General features: G+C 40.6%; 1 protein-coding gene across 2 annotated transcripts in view; it reads left to right on the top strand.

The window, feature by feature from the left end:
* Nucleotides 1-13,976, top strand: part of ccser1 (coiled-coil serine-rich protein 1) — a 225,160-nt gene that overhangs the window by 167,035 nt on the left and 44,149 nt on the right. The window lies entirely within an intron of this gene.

Below are 13,976 nucleotides of genomic sequence, written 5' to 3'. Positions count from 1 at the left end.
ACAAAGCAGTGCAACGGGCCAGGTCTTTATTAATGAAGGGACATCTGCTTCATTAAAACAGAAAGATGCCTGCAAGAGAGCGGCGGTAAACACGAGACAAAGCACCAAACTGCAGAATTAGCCCGAGTCGTATGCTGCAAAGGAGTTGAGATTAAGGTGAGGAAGAGGTAAAGGATAAAAATAGAAGGAAAAGTTGTGTTTGCATATCCAAAATGGAGCCGGCTTTGTCATGTTCCAGACAGGCCAAAATTATGCTCTTCAAAACGCTACAAAAACTGATCTCCATTTACCGTACCTATTCTCTCCAAAGGACCGTGCCTCTGAAAATGGTTCTGCGACAGATTTTTAGGTCCTGACCCACAAGTTGAGAACCCCTGGATTAGCAGCTGGATGGGGCGGTTCAATTCATCAAGGAACTCATGCCCCTAGAGGCCATAAGCGCCACTGCAGGTTACCCCAAGAGGGACTCCGTAAAGGATTTATTAAGGTAAACAAGTGATTTAGTTCTTCTTTAACGGCCGGAAGTTGGGACATGGTTGGGACAGGTGTCAATGACCCAGAACTGCAGAAATATTTGTGTGATACAGTCTTTATCATATTGGGTCATGCTGTAAGACCAGGCCATCTCTGTTGTACAATCATGATTCCATAATAAATATAGACTTTTCGCAACACATTTGCTAATGCTAACATCCACAGCATCTACTAAATGCACTCACTGTGGAGGGTCTGCACCTGCGCTACCGCAAAGCCTTCATCCCCACTGCTGTCAGACTGTACAATAAGACTGTAAAGTAACATGTGCAATAATCTCTGTATCAGTATCACTTTATTAACTCTTCTTCTTGAACGCCGACTGTAACAAGTGAATTTCTCCTTTGTGAGATCAATATAGGTTTATCTTATCTTATCTAAAACATCATTATTGTTAGGAAAGACCTTTCCATGTGGCCTTTGGAGTAGAAAAAGAGGAAAGTCAGACTCTGGTAGAATTGAAGAGCTGTAATCGGGGGCACTTAACTATGTCCTGCTGTGCATGCATATTAAGTAGCCATGTGAGCTCCCCATTACAGCTGTTTGACTCGATTCTAGCAAAGTTCTGACTACTCTTCTTCTTCTCTAAAGGCCACATGGAAAGGTACGTCTTTCCTAATGATGTTTTAGCAGGTGCAGACCCTCCTCATTGATTGTATTTATCAGATGATATGATAAATTAAGATGCTTTTAGACTGTGATTCCGCTGCACTGAAAAATGCAGTCTCATTTTAGACAAAAATGACTTATAAGTGTTCGAATTTGTGCTGATTTTGAGTAGGTTTGGACTCTTTTATCGCCAATGGAATAAGACTGACTTTTCTTACTTTGACCCTTTTGTCTCATTTCAAGGGTTTTTGTCTTATAAGTGTACTATTTAGTGTTATTTTAAGGGCAATCTTATTTCAAGACAATCCAAAGCTACATAAAATGCCACTTTTTCCATTATTTCGGAAATGAGGAATTGAGAGTGATTTGATTCGGTGAGCTTGCGTTTCAGTTTTTGAGGAAACTGCCCCGGACCGCTGTGAGAGTGACCGACAAATCTCTGGCTCTGTGGGGCGGAGCTCAAACTACAGCTACCGGATGCTACTTCCTGTTTATTCATCCGCTAGGATTAAGTACTGGACGCAAAGTGACGTCTAAATGCCTTTAACACAAGAAACTTGATATCCAACTGGAAGCAGCTGTTGCTAAGCTTTGTTTTTGCTCAACATATTAGCATAACATAAACTTGCCAACTCACAAATGTGTCTGCTAATCACAACAACATTAAAGCACTTAGTTAACAATAATTAATTTGTCAGCTTCTGATTTTTAGCGCGTTGTTTTTATGTATTTAATGCAAAGCCACTTGCAGCTCTTCCTTTAGTAAAGCCAAGCACTGAAATGTTGGAATTTGTAAATGTTAGGTACTGGCAAACATGCTAATCTGCGCTTGGAATAGAATTTGGTCACAAACAGGATCAGAAGAAGTTTGGTGAAGTTGCAAAACACAGAAAAGGATTGCTCGGTCGTACATCATAGTGTGGGCTTTTTTGGGCTTTTAACTTCTGGTTTGCATAATCTATATCATACAAATGGCCTATGTCCTTTTAAATTTGACTTGACACTTCATCAATCTTGATAATTTTTCATCCCACTATAATCTCATCACTCAAACTTGACTTTTTGACACCCCCACTGTCATTAGTGTAGCCAGAAAAGCAAGGTCTTTATTCAAACAAAGCTAAATTTGTGCTACTAATCGGGGTCGTTCAGTGGTGAGGTCGGGCCACACACGCACTCACACACACACACACATACACACACCGACACACTGTATGGCCAAGGTCAGATCCAGCCGCTCCAGGATCAGGCGTCCCCACAGACCCACCGCTTATAACTGACGGACAGAATTAGACTAATTAGAGCAACAAACCCATCATCACCCTGGGTAATGACCTGAACAGCCCCACACGGCCAAGGGATGGGTTTATGGGACAGGGAGGCAGGAGGCAGGACAGCGGCCAGGGGAGAGGAGCTGAGGTCCGCAACTTGCAGCGTTAGTAAAACAATGGTGCGGATAAACCTCTCCAGATATGTTTTTGATGTGGATTTAAAGGGACTATGCAGAGTTTAAAAATGTTAAAAATAAGTATTTTCCTCCCCCTACATGTTTCTACAATGCCCTAATGTGTAGAATGAGTCCAGACCTATTCACCACAACTGCCTCTAAAATCCTGCACCGTCACTCAAAAAGGTGTTAATTCGTATCCGAATTGCCGTCGTGCACGAGCTTAATATAGAAGCTGCAGTTACGTATAAGACCAGAGGCGGCAGTAGTGAGTATAATATGGCTTTATACTCATTAAAAGTTGAGCTTTATTGAAACCCAACCAGTTCTACAAATTACTTCACCACATAATTTCTTGCATTTAGTCACCAATATGAACAAGAACATATGGCACTTTTTAATTGACCATTTGTGGCAATATTAACTGTGAAATACCAGCCAGCTTGAATTAAACAGTGTTTAATTTTCCTGCCTCGTCTGCCTGCTGATGGATTTCGCTAGCGCCCCTGCCACATGCCGTCAGCCACCCACACACTCCCTTCACACACATGACATGACATGTCTTTAGAAGCACATGACATGAAAGACGGCCCTGTATTCTGCTTAACAGACTTTTGTTTTAGTTTCTAATCATGCAAGTAACTCGGTGCATATTTCAAACATGTTCAGTAGCACTAAAGCTGTGGTAATCAAATTATTCTCTTGTAGTTGAGTAAACTTTATTTGGCTCCATAGATCTATATTGTAAACACAAGATTTGGAATATTTGCAATGGAAAAACAGAACATGTGGGCTGTTATGTGCCAAAATACAGCACATTTTCCTCCAGTGTGAATCAGGCTAAAGTCAGAGGCTAAAACTTAGAGACTCTGTCTCGCTATGAACTTCGGCTGAGGCAAGCTTCTAATTAACTCAAGTGAACAATGAGGATGTGTGGGAGAGTCTGTGAGAGCTAGAAACCCATTTAGGCAACAGCTGAGAGATGATACTCAACTACCTCCAACTTTCACAGTTTGATGCAGGTACAGCTTTAACATGTGCATTGTTTGTAAAGATACATCGAGTACCTGTCCATTTGGCTGGTGCCCTTTAAGTGCCCTGGTCACAATTGGATTTTTTCCTTAAAATACGTATTATCTATTTTATCTTATTTACTAATATTTGCCCTACTAAACCAATATTTGCTGAAAATTCTGTTTTAATGCTCAATGCGGCCTGATCAAAAAGTTACTGCGCTGTCCTCTGTCCCCGTGTCGCTAACCAAGAGCACAGCAATGTCCAGACTTTATTGCACTAGGAGGGCTAACTACTTTATTATTAACAGTGTTAGTGTAGCAGTTACAGAAGAAATTGCTATATTTGGTGATGAAACATCCTTATGGCAAGGCGTCACAATATTGCAAAAGAGGTCTTCCATCTGAGATTATCAGTGTTGTGAAATAGTTTTTTTTTCTTATATACAGTTTGTATGTTTCTTTTTTATGCTGTGCAGCCCTAGCAAGTTTTAGACATACTATGCCCCCTACTAGTTAGTTCATATTACAATCACACTGGTTTGCATTTGCGTTTTGCTAATTCCAACCATTAAAACTACTATTTAGATTCGATCGTGACCATTCTTGCATTCCCATACTCCACGAAAGCCTAATGCAGTACCAAAAATGGACAAAAATGTGAAATGAAGAGACAGTCGGCTCAGTGAAAGAGCTCTGTGCCAGGATGACAGGAGCAGACATAATAGTTTGTTATCCCGGACACAGCACACCACTTTATAAATTGTCCGGAGCGGCAGACGGCTCACGGAGACATTTATTTGATTGCGCACATGCAGCTGTACGTGATGTATGTATTTTTACTAAAGGCCTTTGTGACAGAAAATCCATCTCGCCCGGCGTGTTTTTCAAACGTTTCTAAGGTACATGACAAATGGAGCGACGCTTGATCAAGTTTCATCTCCTCTTTTTCTTTCATTTTTATGTAATACAATCTGGTGTGACTGCTCGCTCTGTTTTAGCTCTATATTCGCAATGCCAATTAGTGCTCCTGCATGTTTTAAAGTTCATCTGTCTTTACCGGACTCAACTCATCATTTCAGGACTTAAATTGCCTTTAGTACGAGTCGGCAGTGGACAACGAGCATATCTCTCGTGTCATTTACAGTATTTTTGTTTCCCATTTGACATTATTTTTGTTGCCCTTCTGTACTGGCCATTTTGTTTGCTCGTACGTCTGAAATGCAGATATTGTGAATATTCGAAAAGGCCAAGCAGAACGCAGCGATCAGTGGGACATATGGCTCACCGGCCAAAACATTGCCGATGAGTCTTAATCACACTCTTTGAGCTGAAATTTGGATTTGTAACTGTAAATATGCCACGCAGTCTGGAAGGGGAGATGAATATATCCTGAAAATCTCAGACGCCGCGCACATTTACATATACTGACGGATATCTGATGTTTATGTGCTTTATAGCGTTACCTACAAAATGCAACATCAGAAAAGAGACCCGCCTTCATGGTGTACAAAACATGTGTCTCAAAAGATGAGAAAAGTGGGCGGTCACAAGGTGTGGTAGAAATGGTAGAAAGAAAGCTCAAACGTCAGGTGTAGATACAGCCTGCATCTCTGGGAACGGCCTCGAATGGTCACGTTCAAATCTACTATTACATTACATTAACACTTTTGGACATGGGGAGGAACAATGTGTTTCAATAGCACATGAACACATACAGTAAATGTCAGAGAATGCTAACTGTAATGCTACATGCTAATGGCTAGCTTTGTCTGCAGGTTTTCCACTTCTACTGGACTTTCTGCTTTCAAAACATTCACAAAGTTTTGATATGCGTGTCGTCTGCCGGAAAATGTTTTAAGAAGAGTGAAAAATTGCAACATTGTTCTAATTTTATCCTTCAACTATTTCTTTATTTATTTCCACCCAATTCTAGCTGGCTCCAAACACCTATAGCCGAACTGCTAGCATGCACCCTTAGTCTGTTGGCTTTCAAGGATTGGAACAATCCAGTGGAGTTCGATCTATTAGACTTGTCATATTTCGCTTTTACATTATTCTCTGTGCTGTCCTGTGCCTAGACTTCATTTATCCCGGCACCGTTGATTTGTTAGCATGCTACTGGATAGAAATGGTGACTTCTATTTTGTCTTCTATTCTATCTTCCGTTTAGTAGAGAGTGTTCCAAGCGAGAGAGAAGGCCTTACTCAGCAAAAGCCAAAGCCCCGTATATATTTTTTTACATTTTGAGACAACCCTGCTCACTTTTAGGACAACAACAATGACTACTTACTTTATTTTAGCAACAAAACGGATAACATGCAGACCAGAAAGGCCCCTCAGCCCTGTTGTAATAAGGTGATACAAACCGGCTTTATCTTCTGTGATGCTGTGGGCTGTTTTATCAGTCAGCGCAAGCATAATACAGCCTTCTATCTATGCCAAAACAGAAATGAAGCCTATGAAATCTCAGGCGTATGTTGATAAAAGCGGCATCAGGATAATAAAAAAGTGTGTTGTGTGGGCTTTTTATGAAGATAATATACTCAGAGCCCTTCTTGTCAAAACTTTTAATAATGTGATGTCACTGTATGCTTCTTACTACTGTTCTCTACAGTTTTAGCCCATAATCCATCGTTGAACCCGTTGAGGTGTATTCATCATGGTGCCGTGGATTTGCTAGCGTCACACTCTTACTTCTTGCTCTCTTTTCTTTGCAAAAACATGAGCATTTTTGACTGCGTGTTGTTTGTGTGACTCGGTCTTGTAAAAAAAAAAGCGCTGTCTCATCGCACGGTCCTGCCTTTCAGACGGTTATTAAATAAATTAACCTAAAAATACTTTGGATGCTTTAATGAGTTTTTTTTTTTATTGTTCCTTGTGCTGATGAAAGATGATGGGAAAAGGTCAGATCCCCTCGCGATAGTCTGTTTAAAAACTCATCGACCGCTCAGATAAGGGCCCTTTTTCGAGCTTTTATTGCAAGCTTTTATTGTCACTCTTCAGTTTAATTAATGAGCGCACGGCGGAGGTGGATTGTTGTTTTTTTCTAATTAAAGATGCTTTGTGTATTTGATCGTTTATTGGAGTCGGCGTAATATAGAACTGCGGTGAGACGTGAGGACATTTGATATGAAGAGACTTAGAAATACAATATGACAGTTTATATACGGGAAGATTACCCGACAGTGAGAAAGTGGGTACGATGTTTCTTTACTATCACTAATCAATGGAATTTGTCCAGATAACCTCTAAATCCCCGCCTTAAAGAGACTAGATGCAAGTTGGGCATTTTATGCTCACTACTGCCACCTCAGGTCTTATGCGTAACTGCAGTCTCTATATTAGGCTCGTGCCATGACGGCACTTTTGAGTGACAGTGCAGGATTTTAGAGGCAGTTGTGGTGAGTAAGTCTGGCCTCATTACACATTAGGACATGGCTGGAACATGTAGGGGGAGGAAAATACTTTTTTTTTAGCATTTTTAAACGTTTCTTCAATTCAGCTTTACCTAAATCTTACATTTTACAGCCTAGAGGCCAATGTAACACCCCATTTGAAAGCTAAGACCTAGAAAACTGATCTATACTGATCGTTTTCCTTGTCTTGTTGGTGCCTTGTCGTCACTTTTTTGACGTTTCTTCTTATAGCTTTTTTGTTTCATGTTTTCATCACTTTTTGTCACTTTTTTGTTGCATTTTTGTCATTTTTCTGTTGCTCTTTTGGGGCGTTTCTGTTGCTTTTTTGGTTGCATTATGGTGGCTTTTTTGTCACTTTTTCATCAAATTTTTGTCACTTTTTTGCTACATTTTTGTAACTTTTTTGTTGCATTTTCATCCTAATTTTCGTCGCATTTTTGTTGCTGTTTTGATCCAAGAAGCTTTTAGATTTGGGTAATGCCAAACTAGAGAAAATGTGCTTGGTTCAGGTGAGGGTTAAGAGGTTAAAAGATCGAACAGTCAAGCATAGCACACCACCAGGTGAAGCACTTTGGGTGACACATGTCCGTAAATAGGCATGCTTCACCCAAACAAAGCTTCACGATGAATTCAAGAAAAATATAAAATGTCACATACAATATAGTCACTGAAACACATATTTCTTTACCTGTTCAAACAAATGTTGTATTCTATTTAAAAGACATTGTGTAGGCAGGAAGATGATGATTGATTAGCAGACGTGGGAAGTAATATTGGAACTACTACCACTACTTGCATTAAAGACATATTATGCTTTTTTCTGGCATTTTGTGATCACATTCAAACATTATATAACACTTTAAACATTGCAAGAGGCAATAATGTTGTTAAACAACAACAAAAACATGTCATTTATTTCTAGTCCAATGCCCAAGGAATTGATTCAGATCTGCCCTTAAGCAAACATCATTATAGCTGTCACCAAAACACAGTGTCAAGGCGAAAATGTCTCCCTAGTCAACATAAACTATCGCACCGTCAGATGCCATGAAAGTAAACAAAATGTTGAATTTAAAAACATTACTTTTTGAGTAATGTTCACTTTGGTTGTTTCTTCCTAGATTCTTCTTCTACTATTGTTTAAGGTGCCATAGAGTTGACACAACACAGCCCATAGGCCACAGGGTGACAGTGGCGTAGTTGGTAGAGCGGGTCGTCTCGTGATCGGAAGGTCGAGGGTTCAAATCCCAGCACCCTACTTGCCTCCAGTGTCTGCGTACATTGGTGTGTGAATGGGAGTGTGATTGGGTGACTGGTTCCTTACTGTAAAGCGCTCTGGGCCTGATAAAGGTAGAAAAGCGCTGTATACTGTAAATTGAGTCCATTTACAATAATCCAACAAAGGATCAGCCCTGCCCTTTGTGTTTTAGAGCCATTGTCTAATCCAGAGCCATTATTTCACATCATTAAACATGAAATATCAGTGCTGAGGTGCTCAAATATTTCTGTTAGAATAATCTCACAAACTCCAAGCCTGCTGCATATAACCCTCATAAACATATCCCATTTACTGACCCTAAACATAACCCTAAATTAACACTGGCCTTAACCACTTTTAAGCCATATCGTTAACATCATAAGCAGCAAAAATACGCCGAAAATTACCATGGTGCACCATTGCTAAAAACTGTCCCCGCTTGTACGAAATGTGAGGAGCTTAAGCAGAGAAAAAGCCGGTCTTCTTTGTTGAAATGACGCTTCAACCCCAGCATGGAGTGAGCAGCTTGACAAGAGAGTAGCAGGCAGCCATTAGCTTCATCTTTAACTTTACCCGGAGTGTTGTCTCTGAAGCAGATGATACAAGATGTGTTTACACGGACCTCGATAACAACAACTGGTAAGTGACTCATGTCGAGGCTAGGAGTGATGTAGAAATACAAAGACCTGTGTGAAACGCATAAATGCAGAGTCGATGTCTGTCAACTTTAAAGGGGCTAGATGCAAGTTAGCCATTTTATACTCACTACTGCCACCTCAGGTCATACATGTGACTGCAGCTTCCATATTAAGCTTGTGCATGACGGCACTTCGGACCCGAAGTAACACCTTTTTGAGTGACAGTGCAGGATTTTAGAGGCAGTTATGGCGAACAGGTCTGAGCTCATTCTACACATTAGGACATTGTTGGAACATGTAGGGGGAGGAAAACACTTAATTTTAACATTTTTGAACTCTGTATAGTCCCTTTAAGTGACTACTATTACTACTGCCAGTACTACGACTATACGAACAAGTTTGTAGCTGTACGTAGGTTACATTTTGCTCCCCAAATGTTGTGAAATGTGTTTATTAAGTAATTTCCGCCAAGAATCGGAATGTTAGGAACACATTTGGACTAGTTAGTTTAACCACAAGTAACTTTTTTAAATTCATTCTTTCATGTTTTGAAAATGGGGAAAATTTAGAACAGTTCATTTTATTCTGCCATCTAAACTGCTGCACCATTTCTTCGAAAGCCTTTCACAGATTTACAGAAATATTGCTTTACTCATTACTTATTACAATGACAAAATGTTCAAATTAATGACAGAGTGAAGAGATGAATTTGGAAACCTGCACCTCAACAACAAGGTTGCCTCTGTTTAATGCATGCACTGTGTCGTAGATTAATTATGCAGGGCACAAACATTTTGGAGATATGGGGCTCAGGAATTGGGTCACCGGCCACAAAGCAGTCAGTGTCCATAGGCGCCGACATAAGTCCCCATCGATTCATGCATGCACTGCAGGTCCAACTCTCTCCCGGGCATTTTTCCAAAGGCTTGCTCCAAAGCCTATAGCACACTCCAATGGTCACTGCATTTTTTTATGTGTGCACTCCTTTTGAGGTTTTTCCAAATCCATAAACTCATAGACAGGAACACGTGTCAATAGATGCGCCTCAGTTCCCGCCCAATCAATACATTTCTGAAGATTTCAAAGTGGGCACATGCATAATGGTGTTGGCATTCCCCTTTTCTAACATAAATGAATGTGTTTGAAGACAAAAAAGGAGGTCCGAGGCACAGCCGACCTATAGTAAAAATCCTTTTTTTTATGAGGGACGTGAGGTCGTGAGGACGTGAGGTCCCTCATAAAATAAAGGATTTTTACTATAAGTCGGCTGTGCCTCGGACCTCCTTTTTTGTCTTCAGACCTAGCTTTTTTCGGCGTACGGTTCCTGGAAGAGCACCTGACTGGCTAAGACACCTAACCCACAGCAGCGCTCACTCGCCCTCTCACTCAAATGAATGTGTTTGTTCAGTTCAGGGTCTCGTGTGTTGCTGTGAGCGCCCTCCACAGGCAGCTGAAGGAAATTAAATAAGTAAACACAAGATTCGAGCCTAACGGCACGCAATTACATTAACGGTGTCATGATGAATGCACCGAGAAAGGGTCTTGGGGCTTTAGAAATGTAGAGGACCATTCCAAAATTTATGGCGCAACAAAATCCAAGAAACAAAGATCTACGCACATCAGCAGTAGAAGAAGAGACCAACAAATCGGACAGGATCACAGAAAACATTAAGTGCCGCGCTTTTTGGGGATTTAGCTGACATGCTATGGCTTGTTTGAAAGACGAAAATCTAAGCTCTCCGTAGGTGAAAACAGTTTAATTCTACGTGCCTCGGTTCCAAAGATAAATAGAGGCTAGTTTGATCAAAATCACTGTTTTTTTTCTAGATTCTGAGATAATCAGTGTTTTATGCAACACTTTCCTTTCTGATTAAATCCTCTCTCCAACTCTCTGGACGGACACTAACGTTATGGGAAGAGGCAAATGCCTAAATATCTCCGTTTCAAGTCAATTTTCAACATTGTTTTGAACATGTTTTGAAACACCGCGTTATCGATCGCCGGATTGAAGACTTAACCAGGATGTTTCTCAGTCGTCCTTGGATCGATTTTAACCATTGAAAAAATCTGAGAAATGTTAAAATCTCAACTGTTTCGATCTTTCCATTGGAAGCCGAGCTGCTTTGTCAAACACTTCAGCGAGCGAGAGAGAAATGTCGGGTTTACAGCTGTATGTATATATATATAAATATATATATATGTATATAAAATGTCTAGTTTCGTAACAAAGAAAAAACAACAAAAAAAGCGCGTTGTTAAAACTGCATGAATGGAACGAAACTTGATTGATTTGACTAATTTGCTAGTTTTGTCGATGATTGAGTGCCAAGCGTCTAGTGAAGGTGTATGGCTTTCTTATAGTTTGAAAGAGAATAGCTGTAAGTTCTTGAAAAATACCAAAGCGAATATGTCACCAACAACAAAAAAGCATTGAAGAAGCAAAGCACATGTTTACGTAGTACCCTTTATGTACAAAAGCAGTTATTGCTACATGCGGCAGGGGGATTGCTGTTGGCCCTCGTTGTGAAGAAGCCGGCTGGAAAATAATAAACTCTCCCGGAGGAGCGCGAGTGCAGAGAGCAGCCGACTCTGTTAAATATGCATGGCACCCTAAAGGGCTTACATGCTCAGACTAGGCTCCTCTTTTAGCATGTTTACTTTGCTTTTGAAGTATCGCTATTGGCACGGCGCATTTGTTTATTCTGATGGCGGATCATAGCAGTTGTTTGTCACATACTAAAAGCGACAAGCTGCTGTCTGGGGCGTGCGAGTGGAATTTTCTGACTGCGTTTCTTTACATATATATGGGTTTTGAATGATTTTAGAATTAGCACTGGAGTGAAAACAATGCATTTGAAAACCTGTTACTTCTTTTTGAATGGTGAAAACTGTGCAAAATGGCATCCATAACTGTCGACGATGTAAAAAGGCCAGGAGATGAGAGGAAGGGGAAAAGGAAGGCACTCCAGCAAATGGGAGAAGCACACCAGCCCCTAAAAACTCTGGGCAACAATGGATGTACCAACCACATCACACATAATTGAAAAAACTATTTCTTTGGATTTCTAGTGGAAGTCGAGCGATTATTTTTTTACGTGACATTTCTAAAAAGTTGCTTCCGAAAAGTCTTTCGTTCTTTTGTGAAAACTATCGGCAGGTCCATTACTGCACAATATCAGATTTGATGTTGCCCCACAGAGCAGTAGAAAAACAGAGAGAAAAAAGAAAAATCAATCTTATTACCATCGCAGTCCCACCTGAGTACACTGCATCCCCGGGAGTTACATTTGAGAACATTTGAAAAGATGAGAAAGGATTATCTCACCTCCCAGCATTGAATTGTACAAAAAAAAAAAAGAAAATATAAATAAAAAAGCGACTGTAATGCATTCCGGAAAGCACAACTAACTGTACGATTGTGTGTCTTAAAATGGGCTCTGGCACATTTCTGGGGATATTACATTTGCATCTTAGAACAAAAACATAAATGCTATAACAACAGCACTGCAGGTAGAGACTGTGGCTCAGTAATAGAGCGTATAGAGTATCCACAAATGCGAGGTTGCTGACATGTGTAAATTGTCATCGTGTCCTTGGGCCAGACACTTCACCCACATGTGTCTGGATGACTGTGTGATTGATGGTTGCTGGACGTCTTCAAAGGGCTGTCTTAAAAATCTTGTCACGGCCATATATTGCTACCATACTTGACAAAGCGGTATCGTTCCACGGCGCTTTTATTGCAACCTTTTTGTTCTTATTACAGGTATTTGGTCATAACTCCGAACACATCAGGGTCACTGTCATGACTTGCACTGTGTTTGTGACGTTTTTTGTTTTTTTTTAGTCTAAAACGGCGCCTTCACAGTTGCCTTATCCTGGTTTTACCATAGGAGACATCTCCATGTCTCCTGATGACACCAGGCCAATAGATGCACTTTTTAACTGCATTTTAGAATCAAATTCTGGATGGCAGAAAACTTTCTCCAGCTTAACCAGGACAAAACTGAAATGTTAATCATCGGCCCTGAGGCCCAGAGAGAGAGACTTTTACCCAAACTACAGTCACTGTCTATTAATCCTTCATCACAGGTGAAGAACCTGGGCGTGATTTTTGACTCTGAGCTGGCGTTTATTCCACACATTAAGAATATCACAAAGATAGGTTTTTACCATCTAAAGAACATAGCCAGAGTCCGCCCATTCTCTCTCGGGACAACACGGAGACGCTAATGCATGCTTTTATCACCAGTCGTATCGACTACTGTAATGCCCTGCTTTCTGGTCTTCCCAAAAAGAGTATCTCAGGTTTACAACTTTTGCAAAATTCAGCAGCTCGTGTCCTGACGAAGACCAGCTTTTCAGAACTGCTTTTACCTTATGAACCTTCACGGCCCCTTCGCTTCTCCGGCAGGGGTCTCCTAGTTCTTCCTAAAGTCAACAAAAAGACTCATGGTGAGGCGTCTTTCCAATATTACGGCCCTCGCCTCTAGAACCACCTGAGGAGGAGCTCAGGGCTGCCACTGCCATTTCCACTTTTTTACGTCTCCTTTGCAGATGTTTGTGTGTTGCTTAACCAGGTGAAGGGGTGACATGGGGAGGCTGTACTGTGACGCTAGAAGTGTGGAGCTTGTTTTTGCGGCTGAATCTGCAGTTTTCCGTTTGGCCGCAGCATCTGTTTACATGCTCGTTCAGGAAAGACCATATTTATTGTTTTTTTCTTATAAAGATTTTTTTTTTAATCAATATTTCCAAAATTGCCCAGCCCTACTCGGTGTGTTATTAAAGGCCCTATACCTGATTTTTTCATTTCAAACAATGAACTGAATGAATTTTGAATGAATTAATTAAACTTTATTGTCCCACTAGGGGAAATTAGCTCTGGGCATGTAGTGCTTATAACATACAGACAACAATTAATAATATACAATTGGTGATAAGAATAACATAAGTGCTGATTTGTACATCGTGATAAATAAAACATTTGAAGGACAAAAAACTCGATCATCCAAACAACCGTGGGCAGACAGGTAATGCACATAAGCGGTGACAGGGGGG

The sequence above is a fragment of the Gobius niger genome (genome assembly GCF_951799975.1).
Source record: "Gobius niger genome assembly, chromosome: 1".
Lineage (NCBI taxonomy): Eukaryota > Metazoa > Chordata > Actinopteri > Gobiiformes > Gobiidae > Gobius > Gobius niger.
This window is presented reverse-complemented; position numbering and strand designations above follow the sequence as displayed.